Source organism: Erinaceus europaeus, chromosome 2, assembly GCF_950295315.1.
Source record: "Erinaceus europaeus chromosome 2, mEriEur2.1, whole genome shotgun sequence".
NCBI classification, from domain to species: domain Eukaryota; kingdom Metazoa; phylum Chordata; class Mammalia; order Eulipotyphla; family Erinaceidae; genus Erinaceus; species Erinaceus europaeus.
The window spans coordinates 162659298-162685942 of NC_080163.1; the positions used below are offsets into that span (position 1 = coordinate 162659298).

Here is a 26645-nt window from a genome sequence, read left to right on the forward strand (position 1 = left end):
CGGGAGCGAGTTGGGAAGGGCTCACGGAAGCGCAGGGCGAAAGTCGCAAACAAAACAGGCGGAGCTGCAAGTCGGGACGGCGGCGATTCGCCGGTTCGCGTTCCGCCCGCCGGACGACCCTCGGGTCCCGGAACAAAGGCCTGCGGGGGCCGCGCAAGGAGGGGCCCAGACGCTGCCGCGAGCGAGCGCCCGATTCTCACGGGGCCGGGCCGGCGCGTGACGCGCATAGGCGCGCGGCACTCACTGGCAGCAACCGCAGGCGAGGAGCTCGAGTGCCGGCAAACGCCCGGGCGGCAGGGGACCACGATGCTCCCGCCGCTCTCCGCCGGCCGCGCGACAGTCTCTGCGCCTGCGCGCTCCCTCCAAGCCCCGCCCCGCCGAGGCTCACGGCACGCGGGGCCGCGCCTCCTCATGGCGGCCGCCGCAGTGTGTGGTATTTAGCGGGAGCGCGCGGCGGGCTCGAGGACGCGCGAAACGGCGGCAGCGGCGGCGGCGGCCGGGGGGAGCCGGGGCGGCCGTTGCGGGGCGCGCTCTCGAGCGGCTGCGGCCCTGGGCGTCCCGTCCCGTCCGAGTCGGCACCGCACCAGGCAGAGGCTGCGGAGCTACCCGCGGTGGCAGGGGTTGGCGGCGGCGACGGAGCGCGATTGAGCCAGGGCCCGGGTCCGAGTCCGAGGCGCGCTCTCCGCCCTCAGGTAAGTGGGGCCCGGGCTGGAAGGAGAAGCCGGCCGCGGGGGGCTCCGAGGGAGGACGGTTCCCGGGCCCGGTAATGGCGGCGGGCGGGAAGGGCGGCCGGGCCGGGCCCCCGCGGGCAGCCCCCGGCGCCGGGCGCCTTTGTCTCGGCCCGAGCCCGGCGGCCCAGCGCCACCCCCGCCCCTCCTTCCATCCCTCCCCGGCGCGGCCCTGCCTGCCGGGCTCGCCGGCTCACCCCCGCCCCCGGCGCCCCCGGCCGGCTGGCCCGCTGGGGTCTGCCCGCGCCGCCGGGCGAGGGCGGGGAAGGGCCTCCGCGCCGCCCGAGAGGCGGGCCCGGCCGGGGGAGGCGCCCTGCGGGCCCCGCGCCCCCCGCGCCCGGGGTGGCTGCCTTTGTTGTGAAGGGTCCCAGGGTGTGCGGCCAACATGGCGGAGGTCAGCTGAGTGCGGGCAGAGGCCGGCCCTCCCCTCTCCGCCCGCCCGCCCTGCCGGCCCGGCCCCCGGGACTCGGGCGGGGCGTCTCGCTAGTCCTTGGCCGCCCCTGCCGGACCCCGACCCCGACTCCGGGGACTGCCGGCTGCCTCGGGCCGCCTGGTTTCGGCCGCCGATCCCAGCCTGGTGAGGCTTCATTGTGCGGCAGGGAGAATGCAGCCTCCTCCTCCCTTGTTTATGTCGTGAGCGAGGACAGCGCGTGAATGGCCTGCCGGGGAAGCCTCGGCTTTTTATTTATTAATTATCATTATTACTTGTAACCAGAAGCTTTCCTGGCTTTTGTTTGCCGGCCAGTTCGGGTCCTGGACTCGACTCTCCCTGTTTTCTAACTTGGGGATGTGAATGACCCGGGCCACGGCGTTGCGCAGGTTCTTTTCGTGTTCCTGGAAAGATGCGGCTTTGGTTTAACATCCACAGAAGCCTGGTTTGTGTGCTTGGGAAATCAGGAGTGTGCAGCCGACTTGTCAAAGGCGTGGGAGTCGGGAGCCCCCTGGGTTACAGGAGAGTGATCATCCCACCGTCGCTTCCTTGAAGTTGAGCTTTTTTTTTAAATTTTAATTTTAATTTAATTTAATTTAATTTTTTTTTTTTTGAGAAGCGGGCGTCAAGGAGGGATTGTTAACTCAACAGTGGAATGTTTAGGAGCATAGACTGTGAAGTTTAGACTCCTAGCATGGGTTCCATTCCTGCCATACCGGTTTGTGACCTTGGGCAAGATACTTCTCTGATCTTCATTTTCTTTATCTACAAATTGGGTGTAATGACTACCTACTACTTAGGCTTGTTGGGAGAATTGATGTGATGATACTAGCTTTGACTCGTGGGTCAGTACCCTTGTAAGTGCTCATAGGAAGCTGCTGTCTCCTATTTAATAACTAAACTTCTGGAGTGATGAGTAAATTAAATCAAATTATACTGTGGTCTGTTAGTCTTTGAGTTTCTCTTTCAGCTCATTTTGTTAGTGCCTATGAAAAGAAAAGGTTTAAATAAGTTGACATTCTAAAATAATGGATTTGGACGTTTTTGTAGTAAGGAAATCAAACGAATAGATGTGTGATATGAAATTTAAAAAATCAAATAGATTGAAATGATTTTCTTTCAGCGCTTTGACATTTTTGGATCAGTGCAGTTAAAGGAACTTGTATAAACTAGCCTAGAATAGTGGAATGAGTCCATTTTAAGTAATAGGTGGGTATGGCATCATCTCTTACGGACAGTATTGTAGAGCAAAGAGTCATGTGATAATTGTAATGATTTGGCAGTTTTGTCAAGGAGAGTCAATTGTGGAAGAGAGGATTTTGGTTAGTAAGAGTTCTATCACAATTAGGTTTTGGATTTTGAAGTGATTATGCAGATATGAACCGATTCTTTGAACCCCTAAATTTTGCTTTGTTCGTTTTTTCCTTTTTACATTGTAGAATTGGTTCCAGTGATTCTGTTTTCAGTGTTTCTGTCACAACATAGGAACATACAGGTAGATAGTTCAGCTGGACTTGAATACCTGATGTTCCTGATTCTATCCAGTGACTGAAGTAGTGCTCTGACTTTTTCTATCATTTGCACTCAGATGAAATAAATAAAATAAAACTTACAAAGCTACCCTACAATCTATAATTAAAACCAATATTAGGTAAAACCTAATTGGGATATATTTAGCTATGGCAGCAATAACAATGTGAAGACTAGAATTTTAATTACAGTGTATGGGTCTTCTAAAAACTTGTCTTACACAGTGAAGGTAACAGACTGGTGACTTTGCAGAGTGATAACTCAAAGGGTTTTATTCATATTTTCTCAAGATTAAGGTATTTGTTTAAAGCTTAAAGATATTGCTACATATTTTTGGTTATAATTGGGGAATATCTGTACACACTTTGTAAAATGCTTTCAATTCTGGATAATTTGGGTGTTAATTTCACTTCAGACAAAATCCATGGGAAAAATCAGATTCAGGGACTAGCCGGTGGCTCACCAAGTAGAGCTCACCTGTTACCATGCACAAAGACCCTGGTTTGGGCTCTGTACACTACATGGGAGCTACTGTAGGGGCAGCAGCTTTAGGAGTGATGCAGTGTTACTTTGGTGTATGTGACTCTCTCTCTCCCCATTTCTCTGTCTTTATGTAGAGGGAAGCAAAAACCAGGCTTTCTGTTCCATCCCTCTCCAACCCAAAACAACCCCCACAACTGGGGTATACATTTTTCATTTTCATAGCAAGTATCTTTAGTAATTTATTTTTTAGCAGTGGTTTTTCTTCCTATTTTTAATGTAGTGTTAGGGGAATAAACTTGGTCTTGTGCTTGCCTCCTGGCCCCAGTTTTTTATTTTATTTTTTTACTTGAAGAGAGGGAGAGCTGCAGAAGCATTACTCTACTACCCATAAAACCCCTTTGTTGTGTCTATATTCTATGTGGGGCTGAGCTTGTGAGCCCAGGGCCTCTGGCACAGTAAAGCATTTACTTTACCAGGTGAGCTATCTTCGGGCCCTAATAGCAGTTTTTCTAAGGCCTTTTAAGTTTTTGGTTTTCCATAGCTATGGTTGCTGTAGAGCATCTGCTCCAGAAACACAGGGTATACTTCCCCCCCCCCCCTTTTTTCATATCTGCAGTGCTTAGGCTCAGTACATTATTTGAGTACTTGATTACTATTGTCTGTATGTTGATGACACACTTTGCTTGTTGAAATCTAAATCCACGTATGGGACTTTTTTTTTTTAAAACCAGAGCACTGATCAGCTCTGGTTTATGGTATTTGGGGGGGGCGGCAATTGAACCTGGGACTTCAGAGCCTCAGGCATGAGAGTCTCTGAGTAACCATTATATTATCTACCCCCACCCCATGGGACATTTTTTAAAAGTATTTTTTCCTAGCAGTTTTAGGTTCACGACAGAATTGAAAGGAAAGTGGAGATTTCCCATACACACCTTGCCCATTTTATATATACTTGATACTTTTCTTTTAAAGTTTTTTTTTGTTTGTTTATTAATGAGAAAAATGAGAGAGGAGAGGGAGAAAGAACCAGACATCACCCTGGTATATGTGCTACTGGGATTAAACTTGGAACCTCATGCTTGAGAGTCCAATGCTTTATCCACTGCGCCACCTCCCAGACCAGAGATACCTTTCTTTTGACAAGGAGGGGCTGTAGTTTACATTATAGCTTGTTCTTGGTATTGTGTATAACAGGTTATGACAAATGTGTAATGTATATTCATCACTATTTTGGCACATAATAACTCTCATTGCCTTAAAATTGCTCTGTATCACTATTCGTCTTCTCTCTTTTGTCTTTTTCTTTTCTTTTCTTTTCTTTTTTTTTTTTTTAAGATTTAATTTATTAATGAGGAAGGTAGGAGGAGAGAGAAAGAACCAGACATCACTCTGGCACATATGCTGCCGGGGATCAAACTCAGGACCTCATGCTTGAGAGTCCAAAGCTTTATCACTGCGCCACCTCCCGGACCACTCTTTTTTTTTTTTTTTAAAGACCGTAAGTTAATAGGAGTGTATATTAACACCATTCTTCTCCTTTTCCTCCTCCTTTTGGTGTTGCTGTCATTGGGACTTCACTGCTCTGAATCAACTTTTTAAAAAATATATTTATTACTGAGAGGGATAGAGAAAGAAAGAACCAGAAATCACTCTGGCACATGTGCTGCCTGGGACTGAATTTGGGACCTCATGCTTGAGAGTCTAACACTTAATCCACTGTGTTACCTTCTGGACCACAAACCCAACTTTTTTCTTGAACCACCTTTTAAATCTCTCTAGGTAGAGATGGTGGGAGAGAGGGAAAAAGCTCAAGCATTGAAATTTCCTACAGTATTGTGGAGGCCGAACTGGAACCTGGGTTGTACACGTGGCAGAGCAGGCACACTGTCCAGGTGAGCTGTCTTGCTCACCCTCTTTCTAGCTTATCTTAACTATCTCTGCAGGTATTGGCAGATCATCTTTCTGACATTATTTGTCAGTGTATTACAAATTGACCTGTCAAAAGCTAAAACCTTATTTGTTTTCAGCTCTCTAAAGCTTTTGCCCTTGACATCCAGTTAGTCATCAAGTTTTGATTTTTTTCTGTAGTACTCAAACCTGGCATTGCTTCTCTTGCCCATTTTTACATTTGTATTCAATACTTTTTTTTCCTTTTCCATTCTAAGTGGTCTACTTTTAGTTTCTGTAACTTGATGTCAGTTTTTGCTACTGTCTTTTAAGGAAGCTTTCTGATATGTAAATCTGACCTTCAGTAAGGATGTCCATACTCACTTTGCTTAGTAAATACACAGCCCCTTCTGAGCTGGGTCTTGTTACTTATTTGTCATTTTCAACAACTTCTCTTTTCACTGAGCTTTATAATCTCAGCTCATTCTGGACTGCCCACCTTGAATTTGATGTCATCTCTTTTTTTTCCCATAGCACACTCTGCTTGGCCTCTTTGTAATGTGTACTCCTCGAAACTGTATTACTTTGCCTCCCTAAAGAGACTGTAATTTCCGCTAAATCCTTGTCTTAATCACCCATGTTTATCTAGAGTTTAACACTGACACTTAGTTGGTGCTCAGTAAATACTACTCAATTACTGAAACCATGTCTTTAATGTGCATTTTCACTTTTAACTCCATCTTCTCTTTGCTCTGTCTAGTGAAACTCTGGATTCTTTTTGTTTTTTGAATACTGTGTAGTTTAACATTCTTTTTTTCTTCTCAGTTTTTTTTTTTTTTTTTTTTTTTTTTAGTGCCACTAGTGTTGTTGCTAGGGCTCCATGCTAGCACCAAGAATCCACTGCTCCCAGCGGCCATCTTTTCTTTCCTTTTTTAAAAATTTATTTGATAGAACAGAAAGAAATTGAGAGGGGAGAAGGATGGAGAAAGACCTGTTTTACCACTCTGAAGCATACCCCCAACAAGTGGGGAGTAGGGGCTTGAACCTGGGTTCTTGTGCATGGTAATATGTGCGTTCAATCAAGTGTGCCAACGCCTGGCCCCCTGCCCCCATTCCTATGCTTTTGCTCATGATTGTATTTTGTTTAAATATATATTTATTCCCTTTTGTTGCCCTTGTTGTTTTATTGTTGTAGTTATTATTGATGTCTTTGTTGTTGGATAGGACAGAGAGAAATGGAGAGAGGAGAGGAAGACAGAGGGGGAGAGAAAGATAGACACCTGCAGACCTGCTTCACTGCCTGTGAAGCGACCCCCCCCCTACAGGTGGGGGTCTGGGGGCTTGAACCGGGATCCTTATGCTGGTCCTTGCGCTTTGCACCATAGTGCGCTTAACCCACTGTGCTACAGCCTGACTCCCTCATGATTGTATTTGATCTTACAAATATCTGTGTTATCTACTACTTTATCTTTCCAAACCCTGATTTCTGCTAGCTCATGTACACTAAACAATTTTACTGTTGAGTGCCAGTTATGTTGCATGGTTAAGAGAACATACATGCAGGAATCAGACCTGTCACTTGGCTTTGTCACTTACTATTTTAGTTTGTGGCTTTAAAGCTCCAGGAGAGCAGAAATACTGTTTTTGTATCTAAAAGCATGCTATCATAGAAATGCTTAGTTAAAAGAATAATTGAGTAGTTTAATTTCTCTAAAGAATAGCATTTCATTCTAGTGAAGAAAATACAGTTACCAATTATGGTTTATACTGCAAAGGAATCAGAAGTACTGGAGTGGAGAGTAGGTTCACTGGGAAGTCTTCTAGCTGAAGTGGTCAAGTTTTAGTTATGATAAAAATATGAGCTAACCCTTTGAAGAATGAAAGGTAGAACATCTTAGATTGGAGTGATAAACCACCAAACCTTTCTAATTAAAGGAGTTAACAGTTCACTTTAAACTTTTGAGACAGTTTCAGCTGTTGTTTGGAGAATTGATTGGTTAGAACACCATTCTTTTTTGACCAGGCAATAGTTATTATCTGGATTAAGGTGTTGGTAATGAAGATAAGAGAAGATGGGTGAACCGGAGATCTGTTTTACAGACAGAATTAATATGACTTGTTGAATATTAAATATAAGAGGTAAGGAAAGAAATTAGTTGGTTTCTACCTTGATCAACATATCTGGCATATTTGAGTATTAGAGGACTTGATCTGGTGGAGAAAATCAGATATCTTTGTAACATAAGAAAGGTAATAAAAGGAGTTTGACTTCTGAGGTTAATCCCCAAGTGCAGGATCTAGTGAAGGAAATCAACAGATTCTTCTTGTATTTTCACATGGAATCTTAGGTGAAGCCATCAATTGAGGATTTTTATATAGTTAGTGAATACTGTGCTATGAATATGTGAAAGAGACTTTGAAGCGCTGAAAGGTATTATGAAGTGCTAGCCAATTATGATATCTGGCCTTTTATTCTTCCCAGGAAATTCTCTAGAGAAGAATTACTGTTACTTCTAAACACAGACTTTAGTTATTGAATAACATAAATACAGAAAAGTGCTCAAATTAGAAGTGTTTGTGCTTAGTAGGACTTGCATGTTTTATCTCTATAGCCACATATGATGTGTAAAAAAATGCATGCATATGTATATGTATATAGATAGATAGATCTTGATGAATTTTATTGTTGTAACCAGCTCCCAGATCAGTAGAACATTTGAGCCAGAAGCCTCCTTTTTCCATATAAATTACTTCCTACCACCTTGTAAGAAAACTACCCCTTGACTTCATTACCACTAATTGATTTTGCCCGCTATATGAATGATGCAGCACAGTTTGTTTGTTTGTTTGTTTGTTTGTTTTTTTGCCTCCAGGTTTATCACTGGGCCTTGGTGCCTGCACTATGAATCCACTGCTCCTGGAGGCCATTTTTTCCCCTTTTGTTGCCCTTGTTTTATCGGTGTTGTCGTTATTATTATTGTTGCTGTTATTGCTGTCATTGTTGTTGGATAGGATAGAGAGAAATGGAGAAAGAAGGGGAAGACAGAGGGAGAAAAAGATAAGACACCTGCAGACCTGCTTCACCACTTGTGAAGCGAGCTCCCTGCAGTTGGGTAGCCGGGGGTTTGAACTGGGATCCTTATGCTTTGCGCCATGTGCGCTTAACTTGCTGAGCTACTGCGTGACCTCCTCCCCCCTTTTTAAAAAATACTTTTATTTATTTATTGCGAGAGGAGGAGGAGATAAGAGAATGAACCAGATATGACTGTAGTACATGTGCTGCCAGGGATTGAACTCAGGACCTCATGCTTGAGAGTCCAATGCTTTATCATGGCACAGTTCTTCTCTTTCACTATTGTTTTATTTCTCCCTAGCAATGTTGTCAGCTGAAGAACCACTTGCCCCATTACTTTTACATTTTTCTTCTCCATGAGTCTTTAGGAATCTGTATTAAGGACATAGGGGCAAGATAGCCCACTTGGGGCCTATTTTTCTGAACTTGAACTGTAGTGACCAGAATGATACTGACAGAGACTGTCTTTTAGATTAGAGATTGTCCGTTCAAGTTGAACATTTGTATGTTTTGTTTTGAACATCAGGGGCTTGACACATTTGAAACTAGAAAGAGAAAATTGGAGGGAAAACCTTTGGAGAAATAACCTATACAAAGCAGATACTGACAAATATTTTCTTTTAAAAATGAGAAGAGATTAGGAACAACATCATAAACCCTCTTGTGGGCTTCTACAGAGCTTTGGTCTCAGTGTAGAACAACAGTGGTAGAAACTGCCTCACGCTCCAAAGGGAGGCTGGGTCACATACTCTGCTACTCAAGGAAGAATGGTCCTGAAATGAGTGCAGCCTAGAAAGTTCCTAGCTATGACTATGAAATGTGAGCTCAGACTGACAGGGATACAAAGGTTACACAGGCTCCTGTACTAAATATGAATAGACATGGGCCCTAGGTCAGATCAGTGGGGCATATAGTTAACGGTATTTATATACTTTCCCCATATTTGGGAACTACTTTGCCCTGATCCAGCTTTCTAGTTCTATTCTCAACTCTGACACCAGCTTTTAGCCTACCTGTATATTAGCTGTCGGGCTCAGGCAAAGATTTGTAAAGTCATGGACCCCTTGGAATATACCTAAAATAGACTTCCTTCTTCCATCACGAAGATACCAAATCTTGTCTACTATATTCTTACCTTTAGGTTCCTGGTTATTACACAATTTGTTCTGCTTTATATCTTAATGCTTCTTGGCCACCAAGTTGAAGATGCTACCTTGATGCCAACCTGACTTCACTGGGCAGACAGCCTCACCAGTGTGTCCTGGAACCCCACCTCCCCAGAGCCCTGCCCCACTAGGGAAAGATAGAAACAAGCTTGGGGTATGGATCGACCTGTCAATGTCCATGTCCAACAGAGAAGCAATTACAGAAGCCAGGCCTCCAACCTTCTGCACCCCATAATGATCTGGGTCCATACTCCCAGAGGGATAAAGAATAGGGAAAATTCCAATGGAGGGGATGGGATACAGAACTCTGGTGGGAATTGTGTGAAATTGTACCCCTCTTATCCCACAATCTGTCAATCATTATTAAATCACTAATAAAAAAATTAGAAGAAAATAATGTCAGTATTGTATTTATTGAAAATATTGTATCATACTGATTAGCATTATTATGAAATTGATAGATCTAGCCAGTGATGGTTGGTAGGGTTAAATAAATGTAGAATCTTCTTTGTGAGGTGAATGTGATAACCACTACACTACAGAAACAGACAAGAACCTCCTTCTTTTTAAGGACTCTCCTTTTGAAGGACCAGTTTAATTAAATGAAATAATATCCACTTTTCTTGTCCTTTGTGTTTTATCATTAACTTTGAATTTAGCTAAAGTTCAAGGTGGCTTTGTTTTTGTTTTTGTTTTTTTTGTAAAGGGATGAAGGTTTGGAAATCAAGGATATTGATTGAACTTCATTAGTGATAGCTTCAAATGTTTTGTTAATGTGGATATCAATAGTTGAGCTTATTTCTGCAGGCAGTATTATTTTGATTTTACTTGGTGGGTTGATCCTCTAAAATCATCAGGAAAATTTTTTTCCTATAATTAATAAGTATCATTTTAAACAAGTATAAACTACATAGGAAGCATGCAGGGTTTTTTTTAAAGTAGTTTTTGTTTTATGAGATAGCTAAACAGACTCACTTCCCCTTATATAGGCTGTTTTAAAAAAATATTAATTTAATTTATTTTTGTTGCCCTTATTGTTTTATTGTTGTAGTTATTATTGTTGTTTTTGATGTGGTCATTGTTGGATAGGACAGAGAAATGGAGAGAGGAGGGGAAGACAGAGAGGGGGAGAGAAAGATAGACGCCTGCAGACCTGCTTCATCTCCTGTGAAGCGACTCCCCTGCAAGTGGGGAGTTGGGATCTCAAACCGGGATCCTTATGCTGGTCCTTACGCTTTGCACCATGGGCACTTAACCTGCTGCGCTACCGCCGGACTCCCTGTATAGGCTGTTGTAAAGAGTATTTTACCTCGAACCACTGATTGTGTAGAGACCATTAAGTAGACTGAGATTTGTTGAGTGTGATAGTGACACTAGTAATTTTTTCCTTTTTTTTTTTTAAATTAGAGATTTAATAGTGATGTGCAAAATAATAGGGCTATAATTCTATACCATTGCCACCACCAGAGTTCTGTATCACCACCTCCCTCCAGCAGATACTGCAGTAGTTCTACAGAGGGCACAGATATGGCTTGACTATATTATATCTATATCTTGAGTATATCTATCTGTATTTTGTTTAATTTCATTCCCTTCTGTGGCTCAGCCTTCACTTCCTTTCCAAGTCCTGCACCTATTACTATTTCCAAGTGTCCTTCCCTTTTCCTCTTCCCTCTCAGATAAGCAAAATAGTGCCTGACTTCCTCTGGCGTTGTCCATTCTTTCTTCCCTTTCAGTGATGGTATAAAAACAAAGATTCCAGGGCCTGGTGGTGGTACACCCAGTTAAGCGCAAGGACCTGGGTTCTAGCCCCTGCTCCCCACCCACAGCAGGGATGCTTTACAGCAGTGAACCAGGTCTATAGGTGTCTATCTTTATCTCCCTTTCTAGCTACTTCTCTGTTTTATAGAATAAAATAGAAAAAAAGGAAAAAATGGCTATGTGAGGAGCAGATGATTTGTAGGGCTGACACCGAGCCCCAGCAACAGCCTTGCAGGCAGAGAAAAAAAAAAAAAATAAAAACAAAGTGTTCCGGTGACAAACGTTTTATGTCTCAGTGAAATTGGGCTTTAGAGCCCTCTGATCATCTTCCCCTGACATTTTCCCCCTCTGGGAACATGAACCAAAAATTCTTTTTTTTTTCTTTTTTCTTTTTCTCTCTAGGGTTATTGCTGGGGCTTGGTGCCTGCACTATGAATCCGTTGCTCCTGGAGGCCATTTTTCCCATTTTGTTCCCTTGTTTATCATTGTTGTTATTATTACTGTTATTGTTGTAATTGTTGTTGGATAGGACAGAGAAATTGAGAGAGGAGGGGAAGATGAGCAGGAGAGAAAGATAGACACCTACAGACCTCCTTAACCGCTTGTGAAGCTACTCCACTGCAGGTGGGGAGCCGGGTCTCTAACTGGGATCCTTATGCTGGTCTTTGCGCTTCGTGCCATGTGCGCTTAACCTGCTGTGCTACCATCTAGGCCCCCCCCCCCCCAATTCTTTTTGAGGTGCAGAAGGAAGGAGTTCTGGCTTTTGTAGTTGCTTCTCCTCTGACCTGGATGCTGGCTTGCCCCCAGCCTGTCTATATCTTTCCCTAGTAGGGTTCTGGAGAGATGCGGTTCCAGGACACATTGACAAGGTTATGTGCCCAGGGAATTGACACCAGTATTGAGAGTAGAAGAGTTGTTTTCTATTATTGGAAAATTTCATAGCACTCAAATTCAACTCAGGTTGAATCTCTGGGTATAGGCTGTTGAAGAATGTCAAGTCTATGTTCAGTTCCAAGTAGAGAAACAGATTTAGGGTCAGTGACAGCATAGTATTCTTAGTGTTTTGTCATTGATGGACTGCGTAATGCTCTTCATGAAGTAGGTGTGCCTGAGCAGAGTATGGGATAATGACTATCACTCCTACCCAAATCTGACATTGTCATACTCCACAAGAATATTGAACTAGACTTTACTTTTACTAAAATTTCTATTTACAAGATTGCATGTATCCATATTGGTGGTGTGGTAGGGTCAATGCAGAGCAAGTAAGAAAAAGATGTAGTGAATTCATGGAGTCATATGGGGAGCATGAGGTACCCAGCTGGAGCAAAAGTTGATAGACTGGAAGCAGAATCATGGGTTTGCCCTTTCATTTTCTTTCTTTCTCTCTCTCTGTCTCTCTCTCTCTCTCTCTCTTACTTATCTAGGCAAGCATTAATGGAATGAATTGTAAATTCTCATGGTTGCTGAGAGCGCACAGATGACAATTTATATTACTTACTGTACATGGATATCTTGATGAGTATATGGGCTGAAATAACCTAATTAAGATCAGTAGCTCTGAAGATTTTAAAACATGAGGCAAAGGAGTAAGTGAAAGATAAATTAGGGGAATGAGTGCATTGGCTGTCTGAAGTCTCCAAACCTGTATGCAGCCACCCGACTATTGGGATTGGTGCAACATGCCATTGTTCTCTGAGCTCATTATACCTCAACTTAACCTAGGGGTAGTGGTTATCATACTTACATGGTAGCTAGGTGAATTAAAAGAATTCAGAACCGCATAGTGCAGGGACCGGCGTAAGGATCCTGGTTCGAGCCCCCGGCTCCCCACCTGCAGGGGAGTTGCTTCACAGGCGGTGAAGTAGGTCTGCAGGTGTCTATCTTTCTCTCCCCTTCTCTGTCTTCCCCTCCTCTCTCCATTTCTCTCTGTCCTATCCAACAACGAATTGCATCAACAAGGCCAATAATAATAACCACAACGAAGCTACAACAAGGGCAAGAAAAGGGGGGAAAAGAAAAAAAGGCCTCCAGGAGTGGTGGATTCATGGTGCAGGCACCGAGCCCAGCAATAACCCTGGAGGAGGAGAAAAAAAAAAAAAGAATTCAGAACAACTGGTATTCTGGATGATACTCTATGATACATTTTCACTGTTGATGTGTAGTTGGTTACAAATAAATGAGCCAGTCAGTCATCCTTAAAGATTCCTACTATAAGTATCAGCCTACTTGAGGCATTTTAGAAAAAATGAATCTGTGATTGGGTAAGGTGACTCAGTACATGTGTTGTGTATATGAAATCCTAGGTTTGATCCCTGGTGCTACACTTGACAGAACAGTGACCTGGTGTCTGTTTCTTAAAATTAATTTATTGTTTAAAACAATCTTAGGAAAGCAGTAGATCAAATCAACTCTTGATTTAATGTTTCAATTTGCTTATGTAATTCAGTTCACTAGCAGGAACATGTAGGGTGCAAATTATGCACTAAACATTTAAGGTTCAACCTTTTTACTACTAAAACAATTTATATGGTTTATGGAATATTTGAGAAGCACATAAAGAGATGCAACTCTCCCTCCCTCACAGTTATTCATAATCTGATTGGAAATTTACTATCATAGATACTTTTATGTAGTTTCTGTATTTTACATTTATTTTTATAGCCATAAATATTTTTATTTTTGGTAGTGTGATGGTACTGGAACATCAGGTGGTCGGTGTAGTAGGTCTTTTTCTTTATTTTAAATATTTATTTATTCCCTTTTGTTGCCCTTGTTTTATTGTTGTCGTTGTTGGATAGGACAGAGAGAAATGGAGAGAGATGGGGAAGACAGAGAGGGGAAGAGAAAGATAGACACCTGCAGACCTGCTTCATTGCCTGTGAAGCGACTCCCCTGCAGGTGGGGAGCCGGGGGCTCAATCCGGGATCCCTATGCTGGTCCTTGCGCTTTGTGCCATGTGCACTTAACCCTCTGCACGGCAAACGCTAGAAGAAGAACCCTCTGCACTACCGCCTGACTCCCGGTGTAGTAGGTCTTACATAGAGTTGTGTACCCTGAAATTTTAAAGTTTTGTTAGCCAGTGGTACATCAAAATTTTATGCAGATGGTAAACAGTTAATTTCCGTGGTCTGACTTAAATCCACATAAGATTATTATCAATTAGAGATGTGAGAACTTTATAGTACTAAATGAAATTGATATTTGCTATCTCTGTCTACAGTTGTTATTGATGTTATTTAAAGGAGGAGACAGAACGAAAGCTTGGTTTATTGTGTTGGCAGCTGGATTCGAATATGGCAAAATGCATGGCAAAGCAGTGTATTGTATCCTGAGTTCCTGATATTTTGTGTGTTTGTAGTCCAGAGGTCTTGTCTCTATTCTCTTGACTTCTGGAACTAAATAATTTGACATCTCTCTCCTATGATCCTGACTTGAAGCCGTCAGGTCACGTTACGCAGTTCAAATGCCTTTCTAGTTACTATCTAAACTGTTTTTCTTTGAACGTGAATAATACTGTGTTCTTTTGCTTTTCCCCCCCCCAATCCATCCATTTAAACAATTTGATTCTTTTTTTTTAAATTTATTTCTTCATTGGGGAATTAATGTTTTACATTCAACAGTAAATACAATAGTTTGTACATGCATAACATTCCCCAGTTTCCCATTTAACAATACAACCCCCACTATGTCATTTATCATCCTTCATGGACCTGTATTCTCCCCACCCACCCACCCCAGAGTCTTTTACTTGGGGGAAACATGCCAATTCCATTTCAGGTTCTACTTGTGTTTTCTTTTCTGATCTTGTTTTTCAACTTCGTCCTGAGAGTGAGATCATCCCATATTCATCCTTCTGTTTCTGACTTATTTCACTCAACATGATTTTTTCAAGGTCCATTCAAGATGAGCTAAAAACGTTGAAGTCACCATTTTTTACAGCTGAGTAGTATTCCATTGTGTATATATACCACAGCTTGCTCAGCCACTCATCTGTCGTTGGACACCTGGGTTGCTTCCAGGTTTTGGCTCTTACAAATTGTGCTGCCAAGAACATATGTGTACACATATCTTTTTGGATGGATGTGTTGAGTTCCTTAGGATATATCCCCAGGAGAGGGATTGCAGGGTAGGTCCATTTCTAGCCTTCTGAGAGTTCTCCAGACTGTTCTCCACAGAGGTTGGACCAATTTACATTCCCACCAGCAGTGCAGGAGGGTTCCTTTGACCCCACACCCTCTCCAGCATTTGCTGCTGTTACCTTTTCTGATGTGTGACATTCTCACAGGAGTGAAGTGATATCTCATTGTTGTCTTTATTTGCATTTCTCTGACAATCAGAGACTTGGAGCATTTTTTCATGTGTTTCTCAGCCTTTTGGATCTCTTCTGTGGTGAATATTCTGTCCAAGTCCTCCCCCCATTTTTGGATGGGGTTATTTGTTGTCTTGTTGAGTCTGGCAAGCTCTTTATATATGTTGGTTATTAAACTCTTGTCTGATGTATGGCATGTAAAGATCTCCCATTCTGTGAGGGGTGTCTTGGTTTGGGTAGTGTTTTCTTTTGCTGTGAAGAAGCTTTTTAATTTGATGTAGTCCCATAGGTTTATACTTGCCTTAGTCTTCTTTATAATTGGATTCGTTTCATTGAAAATGTCTTTAAAATTTATGCAGAAAAAAGTTCTGCCAATATTTTCTTCTAAGTATTTGATAATTTGTGGTCTAACATCCAAGTCCTTGATCCACTTGGAATTTACTTTTGTATTTGGTGAAATACAGTTCTTCTTCTTCTAGCGTTTGCCCTTCTTCCATAGCCAGTCAACAGCATCAGGTTGAGCCTGATGTAAAGTTTCGAGACCTCCTTTGAATCTGGAGAGGTGGCAGTCGTTGACTATGTGGGTCAAATACAGTGATTCAGTTTCATTCTTCTGCATGTTTCAACCCATTGTTTCTAACACCATTTGTTGAAGAGACTCTGCTTTCCCCATGTAATAGTCTGGGCCCCTTTGTCAAAGATTAGATATCCATAGGTGTGGGGCCTCATTTCTGGGCTCTCAATTCTATTCCACTGGTCAGTGTGTCTATTCATGTTCCAAGCATTTTTGATGACAATGGCCCTATAATACAATTTGAGATCTGGGAGTGTGATGCCTCCAGTTCTGTTCTTTCTTCTCAAGATTGTTTTGGCAATTCTAGGTCTTTTCTGGTTCCAGATAAACATTTGTAGCATTTGTTCTATTCTCCTAAAAAATGTGCTTGGGATCTTGATGGGGATAGCATTAAATTTGTAGATGGCTCTGGGTAATATATTCATTTTGATGATGTTACTTTTTCCAACCCATGAACATGGAATATCTTTCCACTTCTTTGTGTCTTTTTCAATTTCCTTGAGTAGTGACTCATAATTTTCAGTATACAAGTCTTTCACTTCTTTGGTTAGGTTTACTCCTAGATACTTTATTGTTTTTGTTGCTATAGTAAAAAGAATTGATTTCTGGATTTCAATTTCTTCTAACTCAGTGTTTGCATAGAGGAATGCCACTGACTTTTGAATGTTAATTTTGTAGCCTGACACCTTACTGTATTTCCTGATGATTTCCAAAAGCTTCTTGCTGGATTCCTTAAGATTTTCCATGTATACTATCATGTCTGCAAATAAGGAGAGTTTGACTTCTTCTCTTCCAATCTGTATCCCTTTAATTCCTTGCTCCTGCCTGATTGCTATGGCAAGAACTTCCAACACTATGTTGAATAGTAATGGTGATAGTGGGCAGCCCTGTCTAGTACCTGATCTGAGTGGAAATGCTTCCAGTTTTTCACCATTGAGTATGATGTTGGCTGTAGGTTTGCTATATATAGACACCACTACCTTCAGGAATTTTCCATCTATTCCCATTTTTTGTAGTGTTTTGATCATAAAGGGATGTTGTATTTTGTCAATGGCTTTCTCTGCATCTATTGATATGACCATATCAATGGTTTTTGGTCTTGCTTTTGTTGATATGATGGATCGTATTGATTGATTTACGTATATTAAACCAACCTTGCATGTCTGGGATAAACCCCACTTGGTCATGATGAACAATCTTTTAAATATACTGCTGTATCTGGTTGGCTAGAATTTTGTTCAATATTTTCACATCTATGTTCATCAGAGATATTGGTCTGTAGTTTTCTTTTTTGGTTGTGTCCCTGTCTGCTTTTGGTATCAGGGTGATGTTGGCTTCATAGAAGCTGGCAGGGAGTATTCCAGTGTCTTCAATCTTCTGGAAGACTTTTAAAAGTAGAGGTATTAGTTCTTCTTTGAAGGTTTTGTAGAATTCATTTGTAAAACCATCTGGTCCAGGACTTTTATTTTTGGGGAGATTTTTGATAACTGTTTCAATTTCATTAGCTGTGATGGGCCTGTTTATGCTACCCACTTCCTCTTTACTTAGTTTTGCAAGTTTGTAGGTATCTAGGAAATTGTCCATTTCTTCCAGTTTCTCTAGCTTGGTGGCATATAGTTGTTCATAGAAGCCTCGCATGATATGTTGAATTTCTGTGGTGTCTGTTGTGATATCTCCTCTTTCATTTACTATCAGATTTATTTGGGTCTTCTCCCTTTTTTGTTTTGTGAGTCTGGCTAAAGATTTGTTGATTTTGTTTACTCTTTCGAAGAACCAACATTTACTTTCGTTGATCTTTTGTATGGTTTTCCTATTCTCAATGTTATTTATTTCTGCCCTAACTTTTTTTTTGTTGCCCTTGTTTTTTATTGTTGCAGTTATTATTATTGTTGTTATTGATATTGTTGTTGTTAGATAGGATAGAGAGAAATGGAGGGAGGAGGGGAAGACAGAGAGGGGGAGAGAAAGACACCTGCAGACCTGCTTCACCGCTTGTGAAGCGACTCCCCTGCAGGTGGGGAGCCAGGGGCCCAGGATCCTTACGCCAGTTCTTAAGCTTTGCACCATGTGCACTTAACCCACTGTCCTACCGTCTGACTCCCCAGAACCCCTCTTTGGCATATGCTGTGCTAGGGATGGAACTTTAGGCCTGACACATACAAATTCTGCACTTTAGCTGCTGAGTCACCTTCTGGGTTTCTGATGTTTCCTTTTGACCCCAGGTATTGAGTGTGAAAATATTGTGAGCTCAGATTTCTGCCCTAACTTTAGTGATTTCTGTCCTTCTGGTTGCTTAGGGTTCCTTTGTTGTTGTTCTTCTAGGTCTTTAAGATGTGCAATCAGGCTGTTTAGTTGTGCTTTTTATGTTTCCTAATGTGTGCTTGTATAGCTATGGACTTCCTTCTTAGTACTGCTTTAGCTGTGTCCCAAATATTTTGATAGCTTGTGTCTTCATTTTCATTGAAGTCTCGAGACATTTTGATTTCTTCCTTGATTTCCTCTTTGACCCAGAAGTTGTTAAGAAGTATACTGTTGAGCTTCCACATTTTGGAACTATTACTAATCTTTTGTTGATTGCTAAGTGTTAGTTTAATTCCACTGTGGTCTGAGAAGATGCTTGGGATGATTTCAATGCTCTTGAATTGGCTGATGCTGTCTTTGTGGCCTAACATATGGTCTATCCTTGAGAATGACCCATGTGGATTTGAGTAAAATGTGTATTCCAGTTTCTTGGGATGAATGACTCTGAAAATGTCCAATAGTTCTAGTTTATCTATCTCTTCATTTAGCTCCATTATGTCTTTATTGATTTTCTGCCTGGATGATCTGTCAAGTTGAGAGAGTGGGGTGTTGAAGTCCCCTACTATGACAGTGTTGCTGTTAATATATTGCTGTAGCTCTTTCAGTAGAAGTTTGATGTATTTAGATGGCTTCTCATTGGGTGCATAGATGTTAATAATTGTTAAGTCCTCTTGATTGACTGATCCTCTGAGCATTAAGTAGTGTCCATTCCTATCTTTTTAAATCTTATCTATTTTAAAGTCTATCATGTTAGATATGAGAATAGCTGTTCCTGCCCTTTTTTGTGGGCCATTGGCTTGTATGATAGTTTTCCATCCTTTCACTTTAAGTCTGTGTTTGTCTTGTTGAGTTAGGTGAGTTTCCTGTAGACAGCATATTGTTGGGTTGTGTTTTCTGATCCATCTTCCTACTCTGTGTCTTTTAATAGGTGAATTCAGGACATTGACATTTATTAATATCAAAGATTGAAGATATTTTAATGCCATTTTTGTAGAGTTTTAGAGTGTTTTGATATATGTCCTATTTGTGGTGGTCTGGTTGTTTATAGGAGACCTTTCAGAACTTCTTTCAGGGCAGGCTTGGTGATGGTTGCTTCCTTCAACTGTTGCTTGTCTGAGAAGGTTGTGATGCCTCCATCTAGTCTGAATGACAGTCTAGCAGGATATAGTATTCTTGGCTGAAAGCCTTTCTCATTGAGCACTCAATAGATATCTTGCCATTCTCTTCTGGCCTGTAGTGTTTGTATGGAGAAATCTGCTGCTAATCTTATGGGTTTTCCTTTGTAGGTGACTCTTTGCTTTTCTTTTGCAGCCTTCAGGATCCTTTCTTAATCCTTATTCCTTTCCATTCTAAGTATGATATGTCTTGGTGTCTTTAGGTCTGGGTTAATTCTGTTTGGGACCCTCTGTGCTTCTTGAATTTTTATATATTTGATGTTGTCTAGAGAAGTTTTCAGCTACTATGGCCTGGAAAATGCTTTCTTCCTCTCCTTCTCTTTCTTTCTCTGGTATGCCAATAATGTGTATATTGTTTCTTTTGAAGTCATCCCATAGGACTCTGTTGTTGTTTTCAGCATCTCTTAATCTCTTTTTGAGATCTCTTCTTTTTTAGTTGTCTCTAATTCATCCTCAGTCTTGCTAATTCTGGCTTCAGCCTCACTGATTCTATTCTCTCTGCCCTCTACTGTTTTCTGGAGTTCATCTATTTTGTTCCCCTGCTCTGATACTGTTTTAGCTTGTTCAGCTAGTTGCATTCTTAGCTCAGCGATTTCAGCTTTCAGCTCTCTAGTAACCATGAGATAATTAGTATTTTCTTCCATATTCTCATTTGTTGTTCCTGCATTTCTGATTACAATTTTTTCAAATTATTTACTCCTGTTATTATTTCCTTAGCTAATGTTTGGATGTTGAATGCGTTATTTTGTGCTTCACCCTCTGGAGGACTTTTAGCTGTACTCTTGTCCAGGTTCGATTTTCCAATATTTTTTCTTGTTGTTTTAACCATTTTATATATTATGTTATGAGTTCCCTTTATCAGTACTTTTCAAATTATTGAACACTATTGCCTGGATTGACTTGTGTTTAAGTAAGTTAATTAAAGGGTTTACTGTGGTGGAAGTTAACAGTTATTTCAATCCCTGAGTTGGAGCTCAGTAGTTTAAAAGCCTCTCTTTTTTTTCCCTTCCCTGTAGGCTATGGGAGCCTGAGGGCTTTTAAACTATCAATAGGCTTCTTAGCTTAATCACTGACTCCTGACCAAGAGATAAAGCAGGATGTGGCAGAGATAATCCAGTGGTTATGTAAAGAGACTTTCACAGCCCCTCAATTATGTCACTGAGGTATAGGTCTTCTGAGTTTCCTGGTTAGATCTCTGTCCCCTGGTGTCCCTTCCTGTTGCTGCTCCAGATTCGGTGATTTACTGGCTTCCTGTGGTCATTCTAGTCCTGTCTTGTTTTGGTCTGGGGTGGTCTCCTTTGGTATTCCTAGTTGATCTGGGAGAGGCGGGTCGGGGCGGGGCAAGGCGAGGTGAGAAGCTCCGCCTCCAGAAGTCCGCCCTCAACAATTTGATTCTTACATGTTAGTATGGATGAATTGGTCTGTCCCTGTCTCTTTTAATAGAAGCACATATTTTCTACAAATGTGGACCATAATTTAAATTACTCATATCATAGGACTGTTTTCAGTTCATTGCTCTTGCAAACAATTTCTGGAGGCACTATTTATGTACACCTTCGCTAGTGTATAAATTGGACTTTTCAAAAGAAAAACTGCTGTGTCAAAGAGCACATTTTCACAGTGGGTATTCCCAACAGTGTAGCAGAATCTATTTTCCCATATCTTTGCCAGTAGTTGGAGTCAAGTTTCTGATCACAAATTACCTAATTTCTTGAGTAACATGCACAATTTGTGATGATCTAGTACCACTTTTTTTTTTAACCCCCCCTTTCCCCCCTAAAGAATATGTACACACTTCAAATCAGATTTTTCTATAAGGCTTGTTAAAAACTTCATATCCTTATTCTTCAGGTGTCCCTTTCCAGAGGCTACTTTCTAAACGTTACCTTTTTGGGCATATTGCTTCTGTATTTACCTTTGTTACCTCTAAATAACACTGTTATACTTTCAGATTCTAGTTTTAGGTCTTATCTGTTGAATTTTTGTTGTGGAACTAGCACTTCTTCCCATTTTACATGTATACCTTATCCATTCCTGCTCGTAATATCAAATTTTTGTGTTTGCATTATTATATTTATAAAGCTGTTTACAGTTTGCACCATGTAGTAACCAGGTTATTTTTTGCCCTGTACTATTTAATTTTGGTGTTCCTTGTAATTCTTAATTCTTTTTTTTTAAAGACTAACATTTATAAATGCACACTTTAATAAGTATGAAGTACATAAATAATTAGGTAAGCTTGTGGATAAGCTAACCAAGATACATAAATTAGGAGGTACAAGGTCCTTCTCAATTTCCTATATTTTCTTTTAACAGAATATTTATTAAAGTTGCTTAATGTATAATTTGTCATTTTGGAAGTCCTTTATTATAGACTGTTCTTTTGTCTGATGATCAACAGTAGCCACAATGTCATTGATTATTCTAGGCCTCCACGTTGGATATATTCCATTTCTTCTTGAGACACAAATTTCTTTCTGTATTTCTAAGGTATGTTTTTAGTATTTCTGCAGTGTCTGGTGGGCCCTGATGCATCAACCAGTCAGATATTTTACTTCCCTTCGAATGCTGTGAAACTGAAGAATGAGATGGCAGTCCTGCTGCTTCCAAAGCTTCTGACATGTTGGGTTTAGGATTGTCTCTTCTATCAGAAAACCTTATTAATGGAGTATGTGGCTTGACTACCTGAATGACCCGGTTGGCAGACGCCATCTTGCTGCCCATCATGACCCCCTGAAAAGCTTCCTTCTTAATTCTTTTAAAAATGTATTTCTTTATTTGATAGGACAGAGAAATTGAAAAGGAAGAGGGTTAGTGTGGAAGAGACATCTGTAGCACTGCTTAACAACTCATGGAACATTTCCCCTGCAGATGTGGACTAGGGCCTTGAACCCAGGTCCTTATGCATGTGTATGCACTTAACCAATTGCACCACTGCCTAGCCCCATTAATCTTTTTTTTTTTTTTGCTGTGTTTTCTATGTTTATTGCAAATAGTACCCATTTGGCGCCTCAGCAACCTTTCAAGGTTGCAGGCAAATGGCCCCATCTAGCCAGATGACCTCTCCATTGATGAATGGGTTCTCCATGATGTCCTGTACTGGATGAGCATATTCAGCAGGGTCACCCAGTCGGCTAGGGAAGGGTATTTGGCTGGCCAGGAAGTTTTGTACTTTCTCTGGTAGAGTGGTTAGCAGAGAGCTGCCAAATAGGCCAGGAGCAATGGTCATCACTCAGATGCCAATGGGAGCCAGATCTCGAGCAATAGGTAGTGTCATGCCCACTTTGTCCCCTTTGGAAGCAGAGTATGCAGCTTGTTCAACCTGGCCCTCAAAGGCAGCCACACTGGCAGTGTTGATGATGACTCCACCTTGGCTTCCTAGGTCTGAGTCATTTTGGCCCATCTCACCAGCTACCAGGCAGATTACCTTGAAGGTACCTGAAAGATGCACATTGAGAACTCGCTGAAAGTCCTCTGAGTTGTATGTTTTGATGGCCACTGCAGTGCCAGCACAGTTAATTGCCACATCCACACGGCCAAACTTTGTTTTTGCAAAATTGAGGACTGCTTACACTTCTTTCTCTGAAGTCATGTCAATGGGGTAAAGGCACAACTTTTCCCTTACTTCTTGGCCTGGACCTCCCCACTTGAGTTAGGCAGGTCCAGAAGTGGCTCCTTGCCCCACCAGTCGCTCTGCAGTGGCCAGACATAGACCTGAGGTTCCTCCTGTTGTTATAGCGACTAGACCCTTCACACTACACAGTATATTTGAGTTTCTTAGAAGTCTCATCTTCCTCTAGTGTAAAGTTGTCATTATCATTCTCAATGTTCCTTCTGCTTTTCTTTTCTGTCTTTTTTTTTTTAGATCTCTTTATTGGAGGATTAATGTTTTATATTTGACAGTAAATATAATAGTTTGTACATGCATAACATTTCTCAGTTTTCACATAACTGTTTTTGTTTTGTTAAGTCTTTTGGTTCATTCCTTTTTATTGAGTTTCTCCTCCCAGTAGCCTATCCAAAGTAATTGTTTGAAACATTGCATCCTTGTTCTTCTCTCAACACTTTCAGAATAAATTGGTTGGGCATGAAAGTCTAGTATGATAATCCTTTTCTTTGTACTTTAAAAGCTTAGCTTTGATGCATCTAGTTTTTAAATGTTAATGCATCAAACTGTTTTGCTTTCTGATCTACTTATTCACTGGGCCAATATTAATTAAACCTTTACTATGTGTCATTTCAAGCTTTTGATATATATCATTGGCCTCCCCAAAATCCAGATGAGAACTATAATATAAATAAACAATAAATGAATTGTATATTTTGTCAGAATGGAGAGGCGTGGAATGGGCAATGATTAGGAGTGCTTAATGGGAGGGGTTAGTGGACAGAGTTGTGGTCATTATTTTTTAAACGGGGCAGGATGGGTCTTATTGAGAAGAAAAGAAAGTTTGGAAGAAATTAATAGTTATATTGCTTGCTACCCAGGAGAAAGATATTTTCAGGCAAAGGTGTAAAACCTACTATTATGGAGCAAGGAGGCTATTGCAGTTAGGGGAAAGAAGTAGGAAATGAAATGACAGTGTAATAAGAACATATTACCATATTGTATAGGTTTCATGAACACTGTTTTAATTATTACCTGGATACAAGTTGCTGGGGGTGTGGTGTGGTGGGTATTTATTGAAGTCTATGGCATATGGATGACATCTAAAAAGAAGATCTGTTGACAGCTTTCATTTCAAGTTTGGGGAGAAGAGCAGGGAATCAGTACAGGAAACTGAGGAGTAATTGGTAAAGTAGGAAAATAAAGAGTGAAGTCAATGAATAAAGCCTGTCAGCAGCCATTACTTCTTGTGAGATGCTGCTAATAATGTAGAACTTGCTGATTGAGTATAAACAATTGTAGATTAATCTTGATTTACTGAGGTAGTGGATACTGTCTTGCTTAATTGAAGTCTTAGAAGAGTGTGGGCTATGAAATCATTAGGCTGCAGATGGTATACCTGAATTCTGTCAGAATTCTATCACTGGGAGTCGGGCGGTAGCATAGCGGGTTAAGCACACGTGGAGCAAAGCGCAAGGACTGGTGTAAGGAATCTGGTTCAAGCCCCCCACTCCCCACCTGCTGGGGAGTCACTTCACAGGTGGTGAAGCAGGTCTGTAGGTGTCTTTCTTTCTGTCCCCCTCTCTGTCTTCCCCTTCTCTCTCCATTTCTCTCTGTCCTATCCAACAACGACATCAGTAACTGCAACAATAAAAAAGGGCAACAAAAGGGAATAAATAAATATTTTAAAAAAATTTTATCACCAACATATAAGTACTTCAGTGTAAACTGTGATGCCATTTGGATTTTGTTTACACAAATGTATCATTTATGAATTAGGCTCTGCTTTATCCGTAGCTTGCCATGATTAGAGCACTTTAGTGCAACTTGGAGCCATTGTGAGATTAAGTGCAAATTGAGGCCATTTAGGTACATTACTTAGTGGATTCAAAACGTGTTAATGCTGTTGCTTGCAGTATTGAATACAGGGACATAAAACAGAAAATTCCTGCGAGAAATGTACATACCCTTCAAAATAATAGAACCTAAGTTTGAGGAAAAATAGAATATAAGCTAATTCATGTGTTACATCCTTACTTGAACAATGATTCCTGATCAAGAGTTTCAAATGCAGTGCTTCCGTATACACAGATGGTAACTATTTCAGTGGAATATAATTTAATTTGAACAAGGTCCTATAAGTTTAATATATCATTTCATTCCCCTAAATTCCATCATTTTCCTACAAATTTACTAAATAGCCATCAATCATTAAGATTCTAATGTGACTTTTTAAATTTCTCTCTCAAGCATTGTGCTTTTCCATCTAGTTTAATAGTAGCATCTCTTCATGTTTTTTGCTGATTTTAATATACTTTCATTTTTATTCTGAATGTGTGTGAAGATCTACCAACTGTACTTGTCAGATGAAATTATTGAAATTCATATTTGTCAGAATGAATTATTTAGTAATTCATTGCAGTATGTTAATATACCATCAAACATGTTCCCACATGTTTGATCTCCGTTAATGTCCAAAAATCTGTTACTGGTATTACTTGAGACCCAAGATATTGTAATTTTTTTTAAGATATTGTAATTTTGCCCAGATAAAAATGAAGAGTCAAAGTAGGATTTCATGTCTTGAGCTTGAAACATTGCATTTTTGAGTTGTTATCAAGTATTTCATTACTAAAAAATGAAATTAGTATTTACTATTAAATATATGGAACACTGATATCACAAAACAAGTATTTGGAAAGTTTAAAGGATAGTGTAGAATTGTTTTTTTTTTTTTTTTTTTGGTAGCATACAAATATACTTACCACATTGTTCTGTTATTATTTTTAAAATATAATTGAAGGGTTAGGGAGATATTCCAGCCTGTAAAAGTACCAGCATGTATACCAGAGGTCCCTAGGGATTCAGGTTCAGTCATTGGCACCACCTTGTGCCAGAGCTTACCAGTATTCTGACCCTCATCTCCTGTCTCTATCTTATTGCAATTAAGTGAATAAACAAACAGAGAAATGCAAATTAAAAACTACACATCTATTCAAATCCAAAAATATTTACAACACCAGATATACTATGGATGTAGAACCTTTTCTTTGTTTTTTAATTAATTTATTTTGGATAGAGACAGGCATTAAGAGGGGAGGGAAAAAGGGAGAGGGAGAAACCTGCAACACTGCTTCACTGTTCGTGAAACTTCTCCTGCAGGTGGGGAATGGGGACTTGATTTCTGGTCTTTGAGTACTATACTGTGTGTGCTTAACCAGGTGTGCCACTGCCCAGCTCTTAATTATTCATTTTAATCCATTTATTACTGGAGTGACAATGTAGCTTCTTTTTATATGTAAGTATGCATTTTGGAAATGTTTTCTCTGTGGTTTATCTTTATTTTATTTTATTTTTTTTATAGTGAAGCCAGGTCTCATGCATGATTCCATTGTTTCCAGTCTGCCATTTTTTATTCTTTTCATTTCTGACAGACACACTGGGAGAAACACTTAATTCCTAGCTTCCTCTATTGTGGTATTCCCATTTGGTGCCAAGACTTGAATGTGTGTTCTTATGCAAGACTAGCCCTACTGTGTGGGTTATCACTTGGTGTTACCATCTTGAGTTTTTTTTAACTGAAGAGATCAGAATACTGTTCATTCTATGGTACAACAA

At 40.7% G+C, this 26645-nt stretch overlaps 1 protein-coding gene and 2 pseudogenes across 2 annotated transcripts in view; 1 reads left to right on the forward strand and 2 right to left on the reverse strand.

Moving 5' to 3' along the window:
- The first annotated feature begins 560 nt into the window (after window positions 1-560).
- The window catches only part of SIAH1 (siah E3 ubiquitin protein ligase 1), a 63188-nt gene continuing 37103 nt past the window's right edge, over window positions 561-26645 (forward strand). The window contains exon 1 of one of the 2 annotated variants that reach the window (XM_060185606.1): window positions 561-692. The gene's annotated coding sequence lies outside the window, so the exon portion shown is untranslated. The remainder of the gene's footprint in view (window positions 693-26645) is intronic. The other variant, XM_060185607.1, reaches the window with a different exon arrangement.
- On the reverse strand, window positions 21840-22147 carry LOC107523104 (alpha-ketoglutarate dehydrogenase component 4-like; annotated as a pseudogene).
- LOC103123050 (3-hydroxyacyl-CoA dehydrogenase type-2-like) lies at window positions 22343-23483 on the reverse strand (annotated as a pseudogene).